We start from the raw sequence: 17573 nt of genomic DNA on the forward strand, positions 1-17573 counted from the left end.
CATAAAACTTCAACTCAAATGTCATTTAATGGAAGAACCCAGTCGCTTGTAGCTTGAAAGCGATGTCCCATTATTATTCTTCAGCCTCAGCTTGATGTGAATTGGGGATCTGAGGCAGCACAGATAAGATTTGAAGTTGGGTTCCCAGACAAAAGGGACAAAAGGAAAACATTCTCATGTGGGCAGGGTGAATCCGCACAGAGATGATTGAAAAGGCATATTGTGTTCCATATTTTCCTTGGTCCTTGATGCTTCGGGGGTCAGTGTGAGAGTTCCAAAAGGGTTTGAAGAGAGGGGCTGCACAAAAGAGGGGCTCTAGGAAGTGTAGTGACAGGACCCTCCTTTGAATTTGACACCATCTGGGTCCTTCTTAGATTGCATAAGTCACGTAAGTCACATTTCACTGATAAAGATGACATCTTTCGTGGGGGAAAAAACAATCTAGTCCAGCGATGGCGAACCTATGACACGCGAACTCATTTTTTTGGTTGATTTTTCTTTGTCAAATGGCATTTAAATATATAAAATAAATATCAAAAATATAAGTCTTTGTTTTACTATGGTTGCAAATATAAAAAATTTCTATATGTGACACGGCACCAGAGTTAAGTTAGGGTTTTTCAAAATGCTGACACGCCAAGCTCAAAAGGTTCGCCATCACTGATCTAGTCTTTTCATCAGCTTATAGAATGAGGCCAATAGGATAGCAATGGCCTCTTAGTAAGTTCCTCACTGGGCTGTGGTCTCCCTGAGAGACCTTATTTCACCATCTTTCATTCCTTCACATCATCTAACACAAGACCTGCACATAGTAGGTTCTCAAAAAATTCTCGACAATTCAAGTCTACTTTCTCAGTAGCTAAAAATCCTATTCATGAAATCACATGAAACTGCTTCTTTTGCAGGTCAACAATTTCATATTATTAAGCCCACTATAGTTACTATACTATCAGCTCCTTTATTTATTCCACAAACACTTCCTAAGAGTCACTGTGTGCCCACCATTGTGACTAGACTTAACTCCACTTACAAGAGAGGAGAGAGATGTGTAGATTAGTTAAGAGATTGCCACAAAGTTAGTTGAACAATAGCTAAATGTTGTGTATTAGTCCCTATACCTTGTATGTTAGTCAGGTACCTTTCCATTGTCACAATCATAGGCAGAAAAGTGGATTCAGTGGCTCATAAACTAGAGAGTTAAAGAGTGGATTTTTTTTTTTTCAGGGACAGGGACTCAAGTAATAGTAATTACTAGCGCGCCCCCCCCCCCCCCCGCTCTCTCCTTCCCTCCATATCTTTGTTCTCCTTTCTCTCCTATTATATGATGGCTTCATACTCTCTCATCATAGGGCTTTCCCCATATATAAAAGCAAGAACGCCTAAATCTATCCCAGTGCCCGCATACAGGTTCTCATGGAAAGATTTGATTGGCCTTACTTTGGCCACATGCCCAAGCCTTGGCCCAATCCCTGTGGAGAGGAAGACTGGATGTGGCCAGGCCTGGGTCATAGGCCTACTCCCTCACAAGCACCAGTATTATGGACTGAATATTTGTGCTCCCCCCAAAATTTCTATGGTGAAACCTCACCCCCCAATATGACAATATTCAGAGGTAGGGCCTTTGGAAGGTCAATAGGATTAGAAAATGTCATGAGGGTGGAGCCTTCATGAAGGGGATTAGTGCCCTGATAAAAGTCATGAGAGAACTTGCTTCCTTTCTCTGTTCTCCACCAGGTGAGAATACAAGAAGTGGGCAGTCTGCAACCCAGAGGAAGGCCCTCACCAGAACCGGACCATCCTGGCACCCTGATCCTGGACTTTCAGCCTCCAGAGCTCTGAGAAACAAACCTGTGTTGTTCATAAGCCATATCCGGTCTATGGTACTTCATTATAGAAGTCCGAATGGACTAAGCGAGCCAGGGAATGAGGCTCTATTATTAACAACCCATCAGATCCATGCAGGACAGAGAAGAAGCAATTTCCCAGTGGAAAAGAAGGGGGCAGACTCCACCACAGATGTCCAAGATTGTGCCACCATCCTGCCTGAGAGCCCCCCAATACTTTATTTGCTGATTTATGGACTATGTCCTCTTTACAAAATTGGTATTCATGAGACTGAAAGACCAAATCACTATTTACTCTAACTTGGACCACTCTCCCCCACCCCCAACAACAGGATGGCTTCATCGCTTGCTTCCTGTTAGGGGACGGAGTTACAGGAGTTAGTATACCTTTGCTGTGCCCAATGGATGTGGTCTTCATGAGAGCGAGTGAGTTCTGAGCTGTATCATACCTTAGACTGCACTGTGGCCACGTCAGCCCTAGTCAGAGTTCAAAACCAGGTGCCCCTTACTTCACCGAAAAATAAACAAAGAGGGGAGGAATCAGTGCAAACCCACCACACATAGCAAACCCGCCAGTGGGAAGAGCTGCATTTCTAGAATGAGGCCAAAAATCATAGGCATTTCTGAATTAATTTGGGGAGGGCCAAGGATATCAGAAAAGGAAGCCAAAAAAGTTCCATTCTGCACATTTTCTTGTTTCATGGTAATATGTGCCCAGAGCTTTATTTGTGAGAAATAAAATAAATGATTAAAGGCATAGATGTGTTTGATGACTATTTGTTGAATGAAACTGGATTAAATTGAAGGGCTGCTGGACCTTTTAATTAAATAGACAAGCATGCTGTGACTGGTGGACAAAGCTGTCATCCTGAAAGGAAAGTAGCAAACCTGGTAGCAATTAGGAAGCGGTGGGCACGGTACCCTGGCAGAAGTCAGCTGTGGTGGAAGGCCGAAGGGTTCACTGTATGCGATGGCCTGACATCACCCCAGGATGGGCCCAGGGAGAGGTCTTGATTTTCCAAAACTCCCTTACTAAGCAAGCCTGCTCCGCTGTGTGCCTGTTCAGAGGTCTTCTCTAGTTTCAAGTCTATTTTCTTCACGGAGGGAGCCACTGTAATATCCTGCCATGGCGCTCCACCGTGTAGATCAAGAGCAGCCTCGGGGAGAACCAAGACCGCTTTCATGAAACAAGGGTCAAACATCTTGAAAGAATATGGTCCTCCTGGGGCAGCCCAGCACTTCAGCGGCTCCACGGCAAGAATGCACAGGAGCCCAGAGAATCAGTGCCACCCTGTGGCTCCTCAGGCATTGGCGGCCACCTCTACAGAACTCTGAACCTCAGGGGAATGAGGTCGGTGTTGCCCTTGGGGAAAGCCTTTCCTGCAGCATTAGCTGCTCCCAGGAGTGAAAACCACTCACTCACCAGACATTCACTCTTGCCTGCCTTGGCCATTTTATGCACCAACAGAACAACGATTGGAGGGTGAATGGTGGTGGAGGCAAGGCAGGGTGCTTATTGCTACTGATACAGAACGCTGTTCCTAACTGGTCAAAACCACCCCTTGCATTATTAAGTAGGCCACACGCAGTGGAACAAAATAATAATAATACTTATATAGCATTTACAATGTACCAGGCACAGTTCTAAGGGCTTTCCATCTGTGAACTCATTTAATTACACAGTGACATGCATACTATGGTCACCCCTATTTTACAGATGATGCTCACACACGGTACGTGGCAGTACCAGCGTTTGAAAGCAGGTAGTTCAGCCCGAAAGGCCAAACTCTTAGCTGTAAACACTGCCCCAAACAGGGGTTTTGTCTTCCAAATAAGATGACGTATATAGAATGTGTGTGGAATGCACTTAGCACATATTGTTATTCTAATAATGTAATGCCTAATCAATACCTTACATTTAATTGATAATTATGATTTCTAGGACCCTAATTTTAACTAATTAATGGCAAAGATGATCTGATCTCACTAAAATCACATAAGAACTAGTGACAGAGGCACTGGGCCAGGAGGCGGCCGAGACTCTGAGCTGTTTCCAACCCCAAGTCACTCATCTCCTGGTTTGCAAACTTGCAACAACTCCCCCTCCCCCCTCCGCCCCCGCCACCCCCAAGCCCCGGCTCTGCCTGGAGAAGCGACTGGCTTTTTGCTAATCTGGTTTGAGATCTTCAGATGGCACTCCAGGAGTGCATTAGTGCAGAATTGGCACTAAAGTTGCCGTATATTTAAACAGTACAACTTTTTAAAAGGAATTTTGAACCCAAATCAGTACCCCCCAAAATGGAGTGAATTTAGCGTAAATGTATTATGGCCAATATGTGAATGTTACGTCCACCACCATCAAACCAGGACAGATAGCACTTGGAACTGAGTGGGCAGGAGGAGCTGGCCACACGTGGGTGCAGCAAACCCACTACCCCTCTGAGACTGCTCCCCACCCCCCCACCCCCCGCCGCCACCACCACCACTGCAGAGGACAGGGCACAGGGAGAATGAAAAACTGTTTGTTCCTAATTGTGCTTTCATTGACGGAATTCGGGGACTGCCAGAGCATCAAGTAGGACTGGGGTTTATTTTTGTTTTTCAGTTTGTGTATTTATTTGCTTTCAAACCAGAGCAACTTACTGAGTGCCACCTATGGAGAATTTGGAGGACTGAGGTTCTTCGTCCAGAAATTTTTTTTTTTTTCTCACTAGAGTAGAGGTTGCCGCTTTAAGGACTTTTCTGTCAGCTGCAAACAGGCCTCTGCCTGCACGTCTTTGTGGAGCCATTAATGTGAAAAACAGAGGCCACCGCGTGCATTTCCAGTTGCAGGCGCAGAGAAAAAAGCCGCTCCCCTCGCGGAGAAGGCCTCTGTGTTCCCAGCGGCCCCAGATGCGTGTTTGTTTTAGGCTGAGGGAAGGGCAGGCGGGCAGAGGGAGCGGAGCAATGGCTTTTGCTCGAAGCGTGGCAGATCATTAATAACCAGTGAAGGATGGACTCAGGAAGCCTCAGAGCACATATTTCTGGGCCCGGATTTGAAGACTTCATTAATATTCCAGAGGAACATCATTCCCAGGAAGTTTCCTACGGGCCCCAAATGTAACCCAGCATCCCCGGGAAACAGCTGGGGGTGGGGAGGGGCTGTGAGATCGCTCACAGACGGTATCAGTGGAGGAAAACGTGGAGAAACAAACTGGTTTGCTTTGCTGTTGTTAGGCAGCTCAGGTTTGCTCTATTTGGACCCTATAATCTCGTAGATGGTGGCCAAATGCTGAAAATCCATTTCTTTGGAAAGTGTTTAGCGTCAGTAATGTAGAGTGTGGCGTGTTTACTTTAACCATGTTTAGAGTTTCGGCTTGACAGTTTATCAGCCCATGCCAGCGGCCTTCCAAATTTCAGTTTAGTGTTTCTAAAACTGGCTTCTCCCCGGAGACAGAGCGCATGGAGAGAATAAAACAGCGTCTACATTTTGGCTGAAGCGGGGCCGGAGAGAGAACAGGGGGAGCGGGGCGGGAAGGTGGTCCCGCATCGCCTACTGTGCCAATCAAGGTGTGTGACACGAAGTATCACTGATGGTCCCAGGAAGAGCCAAGAGATAGACACCCCCATACTTAGATTGGGAAAGCGGGGGAGGAAAAACAGGGGAGACAAGATTTTTGCTACATCTGCCTATCTTGGGAACCAGATGTTGAGAGGGGAATAGTAGCATGGCAAAGAAAAGAAACTGGGGTGGGGGAGAAATTCCTTTTGTTTTATGCAAAATCTCCCAAGGAGAAAAAAGCAAGCCAGCAATAACCAACACGCCCAAGTTTACCCTGCGCCAGAGGACCCTCTCCTACCAGCCCCGTGGCCCCCAGCGAGCCCCTGGCCCAGACCGGTGGGTGGCTTTCCTACCCGCACACCCAGGACGTCAGCCCCGGGTGGCTCGGTGTTTCGTAGCACTCGGAGAGAACAAGCCCTGTTTGTCTCAATATCAAGGTCTCCACTCCCCCCACCCATTTCCACTCCGCCCTCGCCCTCCCCCATTTATTTTCTGGTTTGTGAGAGCCCCTAAAGGAACTGTCACCGGAACATAAGGAATAGATCGTGAGTGTGTCTAACGGTGGACAGTTTTTAATGGAAAACTCCAAATCCATAGCGAACAAAAGCAACTGTTCAGAACCCTCCAAAAAAAAATTGCCCGGCAATTTTAAGTTAATGGGCAAGATTAATGGATTGTCATATAATGTGAAGGGAAAGGAGTAGAAAAAAAAAAGAAAAAAACCACCCGAAAGCGGCTCCACAAAATTGTTCTGGAATTGGAGTCTACCTGCAGGCCCTTCAGCCAGAGGATTACTGTCTGCAGCGCGTGAAGCCGAGCGGGGCATTAATTTGAAAGCCAAGCCTTGTCCCGATACCCAGCACTTAGTGGTTGGTTTTATGTTAAAAATGCTTAGTATGAAACCTGTGCTGAAAGTTTGCCCAAACATCTCATAGTTGATTGCAAAGCCGAGTGCCTGGGGGCTCTGGGCCCACACCTCAAGAATGCTGGTGATTGGGTGACATCTTGGCTCCACACCTGGATTTGTCAAGGCCTCTTAATGGCTGCTGGGAATGTGCCCTGCCTGGGGCCTCTCCCCCCCCCCCCCCCCACCCCTCTGACAGATTAAAACACAACAGGGTCTGTTGCCTGACTGACACATTCCTCTCCTGTCTGCTTCTGAAAGGACTTTATTTAACAGTCCTGGAGTCGGGCTTTTGACTGACAGATTGTGAAGGGTAAAAGTCATTCAGTTCCATTAAGCCCTGTAACTGCTCTGGAACAAAACACCTTTAAAAAAAAAGTGTTGGGGGGTGGAGGGGGAGGGAATAGAGCTGTGGAGAGTGGGGGCGTGAGCTTTAGGGAGAAAAAAAGGGGATTCTTTTCAGGTTCAAAAACAATCCTTCTCTTTGCCTTCTGTCTATCAATTAGGGCGGCGTTCCCAGAGGGAATACGGGCCTGGCCTCATTGGTGTCATTCAGCTGCCAATCTCCTGACAGGGACACCGAAGGGCCTCATGTAGCGCTGCGGAAACTGTCTGTCAGGCCATCGGCAGCTGCTATGACGACATCACCTCTGTTTTTCCAGGACTGTTGTAGAGAAAGGGGGTGCGGGGGCTCACCCAACAGAGTCTAAGAGTCTCCGCTCCACGTCTCTGTTCATATTTTCCTTTTACCACCGTCCATATCTTCCCCGAGTGGATTTCTTCACAAAAACAAGCCCAGATTGCCTTGACTGGCTGGGCTACCGGGTAAATAACTCGCCAGCCAAGGACACGGGCCTGGGTGTTAGAATGGGGCTGTTTCTGGGAAAATTGAGGTCCTGACTGAATACATTCAGTGACTCTGGTTCACAGGAGTGCAAGGAAAGGAGATTTGTGGTGAGAGGTGGCTCGACGGGCCGAAAGGCCTGCACAGGGAGAGCTGTGTGAGACGCAGTGTGGCCCCACGACGGCTGCCTGCCAAGTCCCAGCCTTGTTTGTGTTCTTGTGGGTTTCATCCCCCCGCCCCCCACACACACCCCCGAGTTTTGCTTGGAGCCTGAAGGCTCAAATGGAACTCTAAACTTGAAGCCAAACTCAGCACCAAGCAACCACTTCCCACTTCTCTGTTTTCCTGCCGCGCTCTCTGCTCTCCCGAGGGCCAGACTCACACAAGCGAAGTTGGGTTTGCCCCAAAGACTCCTGGGCCTCAGCCGATCACGTTGAATTCCCGAGACTACGAAGGAGGGGGATGCTCACCTGCGCTGCCTGGCTTGGCTGGGCAATTCCCCTACACGTTCCCACCCTCTCCTCTCTGGACTCTGCCTGAGGCAGACTAGAGCCCGGAGTGGGGGGGGCGGGGGCAACCTGGGAAGATCCAGAGGCCGCCCTTCCCTGCCCATGACGGCTGTGTTTGTGATTGCTGGCGTTTCCCAGGTAGTCTTTTCACATTACAGGGAGCTCCCTCCAAATGGTAATGATAGCACTTTGTACCAAACGGAGCGCTGGAGAGCGCAGTTGCCAAGTCCCATGGCGGGCCATCATGTTGCAATTCTCCACTTGGGGGGGGAAGGGGGCGGGGGGATTAGAGAGCTTCACACGTTCCACAGGAACCGACAACATATTTAGCCAAATCCTGCAAGAACATGCACATAGAGCCGTCTGTGTGCAGCCAGGGCCGTGATGTCTGCCTCGTTCCTGTCACTGCTTTCTGCCTTCATCCTGAAAGCTCCCCAGGCTCCACCCCTTCCTGAGCATAAACCCCACCTGGGGTGGCCGAGAGCTGCCACACAGCGATGCCCTGGTCTCGGGCACCCAGTTACAAGGTCTAGGACACGTACCCCCGCATGAAGACGGTGCCTGGGGCACTTCGGAATTAGCCAGGTTTTTGGCGCTGAGGGTATATGCAGAGGAGCAAATGGGCAGGATGGTTAGAGAGAGGTGAACCTAACGGTCATCTCCCTGCTCCACAGCCTTAGGAAGACACACTCAGGAGCCAGCCCTGTGCCATCTGCACCATCAGGAATGCATCAGTCATGGGAGACGCTAATGAATGAGCATTTCCAAATGGTGTTGCCCGTCCTTGGTTGTCATTTCTGCACAGAGGACACCAACTGAGGGGACTTGGAAGGCAGGGACACAGTGACAAAGAGCTCTAACGTCCTGGAGCCACCACCCAGAAGGGGCTTTAGTCACCGGATCGAACGATGTCGGGAGCATTTCGCTCAGGATGGATTGATTACCTTGCAAGCGCCACTTGGAGTGGCCCCACAGGAGCAGGCGCTTGGAGCTCCCGGATGCTGAACGGTGGCACGGATTGCCCTCCTGGGTTCCCAGGCACCGCCCAGCGTCCTGCAGGATCTTCTTTCAGTTGTTTATTCTCACAGTATTTCCTCAAGACTGGTTGTGAATAACCTTAAACCAAAACCCGGTACAGTGCAATTTCCATGCAATAAATAGTGGCTACTATTTAGTCTTTACACATAAGTTTAGACAATTCATCCTCGCTTACGTAAGTGGATTCCCTGCTGTGGATTAGCCTACTCCTCTTACGGACTTAAAAGAGCAATAAAATCCATCATAAACACCACTCTTCCATCTTTCATTTTCACTCTCATGCCAACCGTGAGGCTCAGTCAGAGGCACTTGGCATAAACTATGTAACATCTTCCCTACCTCCCAACTCAGGAAAACTCTGAGCCAGAAATATAAACGCACAGCATGTGCCCCGTGCTGATAGGCACATCTTCCGTCTCTCTCCAGAATGGGGTAGGGACGAGGGGCGTGAGTGACCATCTGTGACCCTCACTGAGACAAATCCTGTGAGAACAGCTCCAACATGTTCCTTGAAATATTACAAAGTTCTAAAATATCACATATACCCATATTCAAAGGTATAAGAAATTTATTATTAAAATTATGCACCATTTCTTAGCCACGCATGCAGCCATCCTGATAAAACAGAAATAAGTTTGAAGGAATTGGGATACAGAAAGTGTGAGGATAACCAAAAATAATTGATTGGGGAGGAGGGGAGACCATTCACCAGCCTTAAATAACAAAACTACTATATGAGTATATTTTTGGCACTTCACGGAAGCATTTTAGAAAAGCTTATTTGAAAAGATGAATGGAACTGATCTATTAAAAGTACAAAGACAGCTGTCAGATCCCAAAACAGTAATGAGGCTAACTTTTTCCAAGTTAAGACCTTGATCCTCAGCAATGATCTTAGACGAGGCATTAAAGATACAGGCACATTAATGTTTGCTTTACTTTCCTAGACCCCATGGGTGATGATATCATGACTTTACTGGAATAATCATTATGTAGGAGGAACTGGCTTTTTAAAAAGGAGCTTAGCTAAGAAAAGTCCATCTCAGGGTAAAGTTAACCCTGGCTGAGAGGACTGAGTATTGAGCATCAAGTGCCATATATATATATATTTCAGAGAGGAAGGGAGAGGGAGAGAGAGAGATTGAAACATCAATAATGAGAGTCACTGATCAGCTGCCTCCTGCACGCCCCCTACTGGGGATAGAGCCCACAACTCAGGCATATGCCCTTGACCTAATAGAACCTGGGACCCTTCAGTCTGCAGGCTGACGCTCTATCCACTGAGCCAAACTGGCTAGGTCATCAAGTGCCCTCTTAATAGCAGTGGACAATAACTTTAATCCAAATATTTTGGATTTATCTTACTTCTTTTATACAATGGATTGGCTTTAAAAATATTGCACCCTTGGCAGTGCCTCGGTGGTCCTGGATCTGTCTCTTGCTTCAACAGCGTTTGGACGGAACAGACCCAGGGACACCCCTTCTTCCAGCCTCCGGCCGCTCTCCTGCATCTTATCCAGTCACCACCTCCAGAATCACCTCTGAGACCAGCCCACACACAGTTTGTTTTCTACCTGAACTCCTTATTGCCGAACAACCATGAGCTCAGCTACCAAATTCGTCAGAATTATTCCACCGAGGTGGAGGCTGTGGTCAACCGCCTGGCCAACCTGCATCTGCAGGCCTCCCACACCTACCTCTCTCTGGGCTTCTATTTTGACCCTGATGATGTGGCTCTCGGGGACATGGGCCACCTCTTCCGAGAGTTGGCGGAGAAGAAGCACGAGGGTGCTGAGCGTCTCTTAAAGTTGCAAAACAAGTGTAGTGGCCTCATTCTCTTCCAGGATGTGCTGGAGCCTCCCCAGGACGAGTGGGCAAAACTCAGGATGCCGTGGAGGCCGCCCTGGCCTGGGAGAGGAACCTGAACCAGGCCCTTGTGGAGCTGCAGGCCCTGGGTTCTACGCACGTAGAGCTCATCTCCGTAATTTCCTGGAGAACCACTTCCGGGGTGAGGAGGTGAAACTCAGCAAGAAGATGGGCAACACCTGACTCCCCTCTGCAGGCTGCCGGCCCCCAGGCTGGGCTGGGCGAGTATCTCTTGGAAAGGCTCACCCCAAGCACAACTAGGAGCCTTTGGAGCCCAGAGGCCTTTGAGAGGCCCCTCTGCACCCCCTGGTCTCTGGCTTTTACCTGAGCCTCTCCCTGAAACAACCAGCCATTCTTTTAACCACCCTGAAGCCCTGTCCCATGCATTGGACCAAATGCAACAATAAAGCTTTTTGCAGGGAAAAAAAATTGCACCCTTTAACTGTAAAATACTTGTTCTTAAATATAGAAGGAGAGGGAATACAGGGAAATAATGAAGAGAACAAAGGAAGAGGTGAGGAAGAAAGATGGCTAAGCTTGTTACTGAGGTTAATAATGACTCACCCCTGAAATGCCTATTCATCAGCTGAGGTAAGAAAGCCACGAAGCCCCAAAGATGAATCAAAGCAGCGAAAAAACTAGTCAGCCACAGATGACTTTTCTCGATACGTTGACGTTTGATTAATGCCCAAACTAAGCAATGAGGAAAAGTTTGATCTTGTTCCAAAATGAAGTTGGGTATCATGGTGCTTCTTTGCCTGAAGGAAGTAATTATCCAACAAATTCTGTCCCATAATCTTTTTTTCTACATTTTATTGCCTTTTTTTGTTTCTGTTGTTAATCCTCACCTGAGGATATTTTTCCCATTGCTTTTTTAGAGGTAGTGGAAGGGAGAGACAGAAGGGGAAAGAGAGAGAGGGAGGAGGGAGAGAGAGAAAGAGGTAGATTGGTTGTCTCCCACACTGGCCTCATCTGTGGCCTGGGATCAAGCCTGCAGGCCAGGTACATGCTCTTGACCAGGAATTGAACCCATGATCCTTTGGAGTACAGACAGATATTCTAACCACGGAGCAACGCTTTCCAGGGCAACCTTTATTGCCTCTTATGCTTTTAGAAACCGAAGCTGCCTGTATGAAGATGCTGTTTCGCCTTTTGTGAAAAAGCAAGTTTCCCCAAAGCCCAATGCCTTCTGCTGCCCTAGGAAAGCATGCCTTTAATTGGAACCAGAGGCCTAGCGTGGTATGTTGAAAATGAATGTATTTCATTGAGTTTCATGGTATTTTTATTCTAATTTTAAAGGGAGTGGAACCTAAAGAATCTTTGGCAGGAGATCTTTGTTTTAAAATGTTGTTCCAAGGTCCAAAGCTCCGTTTTCTTGACCTTTACCATTTGTTTTTCTAACTGGTGGTGTTGACAAGTTCACAATGCTAAACGGCCAATTCTTATTCCTTTCTGGGACCTCCTTATCTTTCCTGGGAATGAAGAGCTTTTTAAAAAATATACTTTTTTTATTGATTTCTGAGGGAGAGAGAGAAATAGAAACATCAATGATGAGAATCACTGATCGACTGCCTTCTGCACTCCCCACACTGGGGATTGAGCCGGTAACCCAGGCATGTGACCTGATCCGGAATCAAACCCTGACCTCATGGTCCATAGGTCAATGCTCAACCACTGAGTCATAGCTGGCCAGGCTGGAGAGCTTTTTAAAATCTTAAGCTTCTTCTAAGACTCTGGAAATGAAAGAATCAAATGAGAAGAATCTGGGTCACCTTGTTTTTCATTTGTTCCATATATTTGAACAGAATATTTTAAATGCCCAGTTTTCCATAAAAATTGATCAACACCTGACCAAGTTCCTACTCATTTCATAGGTGAATATGAAAACGTGGAGCTTAACCAAAAGGTTGACAAGTGAGAATGGTTTAAGCCATAAACCAACTCAGGATGCTAACAGATGTGACCCCTGCTCTTTCTAACAGTCTCTCATACCAAAGAAACCCTGGCTAAGCCACGGCCCCTCTCTAACTCGCAACTGCATAGCGTGGGCAGTATTCCCCACCACTCTTGCCATGGCGGGATATGCGTGGCCTTTCTTTGAGTCCCTGGTAAAAAATCTTCCATGAAACTTTGATTTTCTCCCTGTTCTTTTGTGACCTACGCCATAGGGAAAATAAAAATCCAAGCTGGACCCCACCCAGAGCCCCCACCAACTTCTCCATCTGAAGTGTTTGTAAACACCAAGCAAGTGCAACATTTCTTCAGTTCTTTTACGTGCACATTTCATTTACAGCAGCTTTTTCTACTTTAGATAGTTGAAATGTTTATATAATTGGCTGTTTTTCTAGAACAGTCACCACTCATGTACTTTTAAATAAGTGTCAGAAAACTCCCTCGTGCTCTTCAATGGGTTTGGCATTTACAACGCCAGCAGCTAATGTGCGGAAGGGGCTTTCACGCTAGGTTGATGCGGCGTCTTTTCTAGATGAATGTACACAGGGGCACCTGACAATAGTGACATGAAGCACCTGCATGCTGAGCATCAGTTTAGCAATGGTGCTTTAAAAATGTCTAAAAGTGCCCTAGCCAGTTTGGCTCAGTGGCTAGAGCGTCGGCCTGGGGACTGAAGTTCAAGGGCACATGCCCAGGTTGCGGGCTCAATCCCCAGCAGGGGGTGTGCAGGAGGCAGCCAATCAATGATTCTCATCATTGATGTTTCTATCTCTCTCTCCCTCTCCCTTCCTCTCTGAAATCAATAAAAATATATTTAAAAATAAAATAAAAATGTCTAAAAGAGAACAGGATCTTCAATATAACACAATTATTCATTTAATAAATATCTATAGAAAACAGGGCAATTCAAGCCCCCCCCCCTTCCATCCCCCAACCCTTACCCCAGATATTAGCCACCACACAGGTAGAAGGCCAGAAACGATAATGTTTTCCTTTTAGGTTTGGATCAGAACTTATCCCATCACCAGAATTTCCTTTGTAATAGATTCCTCTTTATTACTGGTTTCTGCAAGTATTTGAGTATAATTTCAATTCTTTTTAAAAAAACTTGTTTTAAACAAACATAAAGCAATGACAAGGACTCGTTTTGAAATCAATATGAAACCAGAGCACAAAATATCCACTTACCGATTAACCACACCTTCAGGTTGGTAGTGTGCCTCTGGGCAAATCCGAAATGTTTTATTTATAATTACAACATTTCCCCTCCTGTCAGAAGTCTGTTATCTTTACTGGAACTTTATTTTCATCTCCATTAGTTAAAAAGCAAAGGCATTTGGCCCATAATGCAAAATATTTCAAGAAATAGAATCAACCGCTTAAAAATATATACCCACCACCACCAGTAGCACTTATAACAACATAATGACCAGATTCGGGTAACATGTCTTTGGTTGTTCGCAGAGGCCCAATGTGAAGTGGAGACACTGAGCTCAATTATGCAGCTATTTTAAGTTTGGTTGCCTGGCCTGAATGATTAGGATAATTGTCCCAATTATTCTCTGCTCTTTGTATGCGCGGATCTAGACTTAAATTGTGATTTGGTGCAGAGCAGTCATGGGGAAGACAGGAACCCGGATTCTGCGTTTAAATGGGTCATTGATTAAGCCTGTAATGTTGAACAAGTTGCATCCACTGTGTGTCTCAGTTTATCCATCTCATAAATGGGGGTTGGGGAGATGGAAACCTCATTTAATTAGGGTCAATAATGATTATTGAACTTAGACACCTTTTCAGCAGCTTTCAAAGAAAATGTCAGCTGAAAACAAAGCAATGTGTTAGGCCAGGTTTCCTAGAGAACAGAGCCTGCAGCAGGAATGGTCCAGGTGTTTTCTTTGGGAGGCGAGAGGCCAGGGCGATGAAAGTGAAAGGAAAGAGGAGGAGGCAGGGAAGGATAACAAGCAATGCCAAGTGATGCGTTAGCACAGTGGTTCTCAACCTTCCCAATGCCGCGACCCTTTAATTCAGTTCCTCATGTTGTGACCCCCAATTTCATTGTTACAAATTGAACATAATTAAAGCATAGTGATTAATCACAAAAACAATATGTAATTATATATGTGTTTTCCGATGGTCTCAGGTGACCCCTGTGAAAGGGTCGTTCGACCCCCAAAGGGGTCGCGACCCACAGGTTGAGAACCACTGCGTTAGTATGTTGGTTATCACTTCACTGTGGGCCTCAGAGTTCACAGAGGGAGCATGGAGAGGAAATTTATTCACCCCGTTTCTACCATTGGCCACCCCCACACTTCCAGCTTGCACCACCAGGCTCCTATGACACTGCCCATGCCCTGTGGGGTGGCATTCTACCAGAACTGGGACAGGGTGGGAAGACCTGGAGACGTGGGAGTATGACTGGGTGGCGTCAGGTGTGGACTGGTGTTGGCCTCAGCGAGTGAAAGCCACAGCAGGGGCTGAATAGAGTAAGCAGTGGGAGCCGGAGACAAGCTGAGAGAAGCTGAGGAAGCTCATGAGATCTGTCCAAGTTACCAAGAGTTACCAAATTGCCAACCACTTTGCCAAAATTCACTGGCTGAAATCTAGACTATTGACATTTTTTACTTTGAACAGCAAAGTTTGAATACTTTGTTTAGATGAAAGGGACAAAATGCTGAGAACATGGCAGACTTTAAACCTTTCCAGAAGCCATCGTGTCACCAATGGGAGGTAACATGGGAATGAGACCCTGCACTAGGAATTAGGCCCAGGCCTTCCAATAACTAGCAAATCACTTCCATCAGCATGTGTACGTCACTACTGTGCCAGTCATGGTCCCGGGAAGTAAGACATGCAAAGTCCATAGAGACTGTCTTTCCACTGAAGAGCTCAAGGTCTAGTCGGGGCATGCAGAGGCTGGGTTTTCTGTCTGTTTGTTTGTTTTGCATGCCCAGTGTCCATTCTTCCTCCTTCTATCAATGGTGCCCACTTACTGTTGGAGCTCCAACTCTCCCTCCAGTCTCAGTCCCTGCAGTTCAGGTATGGCTGTCCCCACACCCGGCTCCAGAGGCACGTGCTCCAGGCCCAGCCAGCCAGAGCCATGTGATTTGTTCAGATGTTATTCAGAGCCCAGCCAGTGTAGCTCAGTGGTTGAACGTTGACCTATGAGCCAGGTTATGGTTTTATTCCAGTTCAGGGCACATGCCTGGGTTGCGGGCTAGATCCCCAGAGGGGGACGTGCAGGAGGCAGCCGATCAATGATTCTCTCTCATCCTTGATGTTTCTATCTCTCTCTCTCCCTTCCTCTCAGAAATCAATTTTTTTTAAAAAAGTCATTCAGAGCCAATGTGAGCCAATGTCCTTCTTTTTCCTCTGGATTTGGAGCCTGAAAGTCTACTTCCAGGACTGCAGGCAGCTGTGTGTCTACACGGAGCAAGCATGCCTGAGTCACGGAGCTGGCACTGGGGGTGGCAGGACTCAGAAATGGAGAGACACTGGGTCCCAAGAGCATTGTTAGAGCCTCTGGATCCAACTGAACTCCTTGGTTACCGAGCCAATAAAGTCCCCTTTTTTCCTTAAAGTAGTTTGAGTTGCATTTTCTGTTACTTGCGGCTGAAAGAGTCTGAACAGATATAGGAAGATAGATATGTAAGTAAGGGAAGAGAAAAACTAAGTGCTTGGGAAGCTCTGGACCGACAGCATTGCTGCATAGATGACCTTTAAAGTCCCCCACCCAGACCGACACTGACACCCTGTGGCTCAGGGACATGTGGCTCATGAGGGCCTCCTTTCTGGTGTCCAGGACTGTACAAGGGCATAGGCACGCTTGCAGCCATTGTAGACTTGTAAAGGGTATACTTTTCTCTGCCTCCTTGGAGATTCCTTCAGATGATTAACATGGTGGGTCACAGTTTGGAAATGCAAACCCATAGCCAATTAATGGAAAAGGAGGTGAGCCTGCCAATCGATAATCACCACACCACCTGAGACCCTTCCAAAACTTACCTCATGACATTCCTGGGTCCTTAGGTAAATCCTGAGACTTCAGGCTTCAGAAAATGAATCACATATGTGCCTTTCTCCATGATGCAATCCTCATCAGTCTGGGTGAAGCACCATAGCTGTTCTGTGTAAACAGGAAAAGCATTTGAATACATGGGATGATGGGTATCGTAGGACGGGTAATAAAAATCAGAGAAAATTCCAGGAGTTGTCACTCTAGCAGTGGACTACAGTCTCAGTTCTGTTCCTATGGTGCCTACAATTAGGTTATTATAAAGTAGAGCCCCGGTGCACTCGGCAGGGTCCCTCAGCCTGGCCTGCGCCCTCTAGCAGTCTGGGAGCCCTCAGGGGATGTCTGACAGTGGGCCTAAGCCCAGAGTTGGACATCCTTAGCGCTGCCGCAGAGGCAGGAGAGGCTCCCGGCACCACTGCTGTGCTCACCAGACGTGAGCCAGCTTCTGGCTAAGCCGCGCTCCCCCTGGGGGAATGCACTGACCACCAGTGAGTAGCTCCTGTGTTGAGCATCTGCCCCCTGGTGGTCAGTGCACGTCATAGTGACGTAGTTCCGTGGTTTGGTTGATTTGCATATTAGCCTTTTATTATATAGGATGGGCCCAGAATGAATCCAGAAAATGGCTTAGTCTCCTTCCGTCACCACAGATCCTTCAGCCAGAGACAGGGGGAGGGTGGTCCTTTTACAAACTGGGGGTCATCTAGACAAAGGGGCTTCTGCTCCCCTCCTCTCTCAGGCTAATTGGACATTTCAGATGCAGTGAAAATAAAAACACATCATCCATTGCTGATGCTCCTGCCACCCCTGCTGCTCTCAACAGAGATGACCGGCTCTGGCCACCCACATATTCCGTCCTTTCAATGCCTTCATCACATGGTCAGTAGACAGGGACAATATTAGTCAGATAACTACAATCAGAACCAAGAGGGAGCATTCCTTAATGCATTCCCAATACTGACCCACCCAATGTGACCAGTTCCCCTGAAGAAATATCACACACTGATTTGTTCCACGGCTTGTGTTTGTGTGTTGGGAGTGGGAGGCACCTATTAGAAGCCAGGT

General features: G+C 47.2%; 1 pseudogene; it reads left to right on the top strand.

The window, feature by feature from the left end:
- Positions 1 to 7744: 7744 nt before the first annotated feature.
- Positions 7745 to 10874, top strand: LOC139016014 (ferritin light chain pseudogene; annotated as a pseudogene).
- Positions 10875 to 17573: the final 6699 nt, after the last annotated feature.

The sequence above is a fragment of the Myotis yumanensis genome, unplaced genomic scaffold (assembly GCF_028538775.1).
Source record: "Myotis yumanensis isolate MYYU_CA2020_CCGP unplaced genomic scaffold, mMyoYum1.0.hap1 SCAF_9, whole genome shotgun sequence".
Lineage (NCBI taxonomy): Eukaryota > Metazoa > Chordata > Mammalia > Chiroptera > Vespertilionidae > Myotis > Myotis yumanensis.